The sequence below is a fragment of the Rhagoletis pomonella genome, unplaced genomic scaffold (assembly GCF_013731165.1).
Source record: "Rhagoletis pomonella isolate Grant_MI unplaced genomic scaffold, Rhpom_1.0 Rhpom_scaffold_03096, whole genome shotgun sequence".
Lineage (NCBI taxonomy): Eukaryota > Metazoa > Arthropoda > Insecta > Diptera > Tephritidae > Rhagoletis > Rhagoletis pomonella.
The window spans coordinates 1-5,176 of NW_023461649.1; the positions used below are offsets into that span (position 1 = coordinate 1).

The 5,176-nt window shown below is 23.2% G+C and overlaps 2 pseudogenes; one reads left to right on the forward strand and one right to left on the reverse strand.

Moving 5' to 3' along the window:
• Positions 1-2,449: 2,449 nt before the first annotated feature.
• LOC118753948 lies at positions 2,450-3,383 on the reverse strand (annotated as a pseudogene).
• A 1,160-nt stretch (positions 3,384-4,543) lies between these two features.
• LOC118753944 overlaps positions 4,544-5,176 on the forward strand; it is a 1,971-nt pseudogene continuing 1,338 nt past the window's right edge.

Here is a 5,176-nt window from a genome sequence, read left to right on the forward strand (position 1 = left end):
TTTTTACAAGAACAAGTCATTTAACATTAACTTTAACTTTAGCATTACCTTTATGATTATGTTTTATAATTTATGGATGAATTAATAATACTCAACATATATTTGCTCATTTAGTTCCACAGGGAACTCCAGCAATTTTAATACCTTTTATAGTTTGTATTGAAACAATTAGTACCGTAATTCGTCCAGGAACTTTAGCAGTTCGATTAGCAGCTAATATAATTGCAGGTCATTTATTACTAACATTATTAGGAAATACAGGTCCTTCACTTTCATATATAATTGTATCTTACTTTTAATTGGTCAAATTGCTTTATTAATCCTTGAATCAGCAGTAGCAATTATCCAATCTAATGTATTTGCTGTATTAGGAACATTATACTCTAGAGAAGTTAGTTAATGTCAACACACGCTAATCACCCCTTTCACTTAGTAGATTATAGTCCATGACCTTTAACAGGAGCTATTGGTGCTATAACTTCAGTTTCAGGTTTAGTAAAATGATTCCATAAATATGATATTTCATTATTTGTATTAGGAAATATTATTACTATCTTAACTGTTTATCTATGATGACGAGATGTATCACGTGAAAGTATATTTCAAGGATTACACACTATCTCTGTTACTTTAGGCCTTCGATGAGGAATAATTTTATTTATTTTATCTGAAGTATTGTTTTTTGTATGTTTTTTTTTAACTTATTTTCATAGAAGATTATCACCTGCTATTGAACTAGGAGCATCGTGACCACCTATAGGAATTAAACCATTTAATCTATTTCAAATTCCTTTACTAAAACAGCAATTCTTTTAGCTTCAGGAGTAACTGTTACATGAGCACATCATAGTTTATTACAAGGAAATCATTCACAAGCTACACAAGGATTATTTTTTACAGTACAGGTATATACTTTACTATTTTACAAGCATATGAATATATGGAAGCCCCTTTTACAATTGCAGATTCAGTTTATGGATCTACTTTTTTTATAGCAACAGGCTTTCATGGAATTCATGTATTAATTGGAACTACCTTTTTATTAGTATGTTTAATTCGACATTTAAATAATCATTTCTCAAAATTCATCATTTTGGATTTGAAGCAGCTGCATGATATTGACATTTTGTTGATATTGTTTGATTATTCCTTTATATTTCAATTTATTGATGAGGAGGTTAATTAATTAATTATTTATATAGTATATAAGTATATTTGACTTCCAATCATAAGGTCTACTAATCTAGTAGTATAAATAATTTTTCCAGTTGCTATTATAACTTCAATTTTAATTATTATTTCTAGAGTAGTAATAATATTAGGATCAATTCTATCAAAAAAAAACATTAACAGATCGAGAAAAATGCTCACCTTTTGAATGTGGATTTGATCCAAAGTCTTCATCACGTCTTCCTTTTTCTTTAGGATTTTTTTTAATTACAATAATTTTTTTAATTTTTGATGCAATTTTACCAATAATTTTAATTATCAAAATTTCAAATATCTTTATATGAACAATTACTTCAATTATTTTTATTATTATTTTAATTATTATATTATATCATGAATGAAATCAAGGAATATTAAATTGATCAAATTAGGGCTGTAGTTTATTATAACATTTGATTTGCATTCAAAAAGTATTGAAATTTCAATCTACCTTAACTAATTGAATATGAAGCGATTTATTGCAATTAGTTTCGACCTAATTTTAGGTAATTTAATACCCTTATTTTCAATTAATATTAATCTATTAATTGAAGCCAAAAAGAGGGTTATCACTGTTAATGATAGAATTGAGATTTATACTCCAATTAAGGAAGTATGATGTTCAAGAAAAAGCTTCTAACTTTTATCTTTTAATGGTTAAATTCCATTTATACTTCTATTTATATAGTTTAATAAAAACATTACATTTTCATTGAAAAATTAAAATATTTTTTTTTTATAAATTACAAAAATTAATTCACTACATTCAAGAATTATCTAATTACCCTAACATCTTCAATGTTATGCTCTAAATATAAGCTACTTGAATAAAATAATAAAAAAATCTAAATAAAAAGTAATTCATAAAACAAGTAATAAAAGATACTTTTTTAAATTATTATTATGAAAAAAAAATCTATTAGAAAATTCATATAATCTACTATATAACTTTTGGCCACCTAAAAATCCTGATCAACCTTGATCAAATGATTTATAAACTAGTCTTCCTAAATTTAATGGAAAATTAATAATTCCATAAGTAGAAATATAAGGTATAAATCATATAGAACCAAAAAAATAACTAACTAAATAATTATTGAATGGTTTATTTAAATGAAATAAAGAAACATGAGAAATCAAATAACCTATAAATCCTCCCATAACACAAACAAATAAAGTTACTAATTTTATATATACAGGTAAACAAATTATATAAGGTGTAGGAAAAATTAATCATCTAAGAATTCTCCCCCCAATAATTCTTATAATTAATAAACCTCTTATTCCACGAAGCATAACTCAACCCTCATATCTTAATATATTCAAAGAACCACAATTTAATTCTCCTGTTATTGAATAATAAATTAATCGAAAAGAATAACAAACTGTTAATCCAGTAGAAAAAATATATAAAAAGAAAGAAAAAAAATTAATATAACTTAATGAAACAATTTCTAAAATTATATCCTTAGAATAAAATCCAGCTAAAAGAGGCATTCCACATAAAGCTAAATTAGCAACATTAAAACAAGAAGTATGTAAAGGTATATAAATTCCCAATCCTCCTATTAAACGAATATCTTGGGAATTTTGCATATTATGAATAATAGCTGCTGCACATATAAATAATAATGCCTTAAATAATGCATGAGTTAAAAGATGAAAAAAAGCTAATTTATAAAATCCTATTGATAAAATTCTCATTAATAATCCTAACTGACTTAATGTAGAAAGAGCAATAATTTTTTTAAGTCAAATTCAAAATTAGCTCCTAATCCAGCTATAAATATTAACTATATTCCAGATAATAATAATAATAATTGACCTAAAAAATAATTATGCAATAAAATATTAAAACGAATTAATAAATAAACACCAGCAGTTACAAGAGTTGAAGAATGAACTAAAGCAGAAACAGGAGTTGGAGCAGCCATAGCAGCAGGTAATCAAGAAGAAAAAGGAATTTGAGCTCTTTTTGTTATAGCAGTTAATATTATTAATCCTCCAATCACTTATATTTCAATTCTATTTTTCATTGATTCTAAATAAAAAAATTTCAACTTCCATAATTTAATATTCAAGCAATTGCAAGTAAAAAAGCAACATCACCAATACGATTTGATAAAGCAGTTAATATACCAGCATTATAAGATTTAACATTTTGAAAATATATAACGAAACAATAAGAAATTAATCCTAATCCATCTCAACCTAATAAAATTCTAATTATATTTGGACTAATAATTAATAATATTATAGATAATACAAATATAAGAACTAATATAATAAACAGATTAACATTAACATCACCACTTATATATTCTTTTCTATAATAAATTACCAAAGAAGCAATTAATAAAACAAAAGACATAAATAATAAACTTATTCAATCAAATAAAATAGTTATAACAATTCTAGAAGAATTTAGTGAAATAAGTTCTCATTCCAAAAAAATACAATAATCTCTTAATAAAAATCTCAAACTAAAAATAAATAAATTAATTCTAATTCTAAATAAAATTAAAAATCTAATTCTACAAATTGATAAATATTTTTTCACAATTTAAAATTACATAAATCATATCATTGACACCATAAATCAATATTTTAAATAAACGATTTAAATTTTAAAGCCAAAATATACAAATTTCACTTTTTAAAATTAATAAATTTAAAGGAAATCAATGAAGTATTAAAATAAAATATTCACGAATTTTACCCCCACTAAATGAAAAAATCCCAGAAAATCCCTTACCATGTTGTCTATATGCATATAAATATAAAGAATACGCATCTCTAAAAAAAGCTAATAAAGATAAAGAAATTATAGTTAATCATGATCAACTAACGATTCTATTTAATAAAGAAAGTTCGCCTAATAGATTTAATGAAGGAGGTGCAGCTATATTACAAGAACTCAATAAAAATCATCATAAAGTTATTGAAGGTATACAATTTAATAATCCCTTATTAATTAATAAACTTCGACTTCCTAATCGTTCATGAGTTATATTAGCTAAACAAAATAACCCTGATGAACATAATCCATGAGAAATTATCAAAGTATACCTCAATAAGTTAAAGTTATAAGTCCCCCTAAAACAATTCCTATATGAGCTACAGAAGAATATGCAATTAAAGCCTTTAAATCAGTTTGTCGTAAACAAACTAAACTAATTAATACCCCCCCCAATTAAACTAATTCTAATTCAAATGTAATTATATTTAACACCACTCAATTGTAAAAAAGATAATACTCGCAATAAACCATAACCCCCCCCAACTTTAATATAATACCTGCTAAAATTATAGAACCTTAAACTGGAGCTTCAACATGAGCTTTAGGTAATCATGAATGAACTAAAAATATTGGTATCTTAACTAAAAATGCTAAAATTAAAGATAAATATAATAAATCATAATTAAATATAAAATTATTCAAAAGATAAAAATTCAATGTTATTAAATTATTATAGAAATAAAAAATACCAACTAATATTGGTAAAGAAACCAATAAAGTATAAAATAATAAATATACACCAGCTTGTAAACGTTCAGGTTGATATCCTCATCCTAAAATTAAAAATAAAGTAGGAATTAATCTTCTTTCAAAAAATAAATAAAATATAAATAAATTTATACTAGCAAATCTTAAAATTAAAAATAATAATAAAATTAAAATATTAAATACAAATAAATTTTTATAATTATCAAATTTATTGACAGATTCACTAGCAGTAATTATAAGAGTACAAATTCAAACTCTTAATAATATTAATCCATAAGAAATTGTATCAAATCTTAAAAAATAAGAAATATCTACAAAATAATTAGTACACAAATTTATTATAATAAATAAAAATGCAACAAAAAATATTAAATTTTGGACCATTCAAAAGGAACTATTGGACTAATAAAAATTATTATAAAAATTAATTTTAACATTGTAAAATATTAAATGATTGAA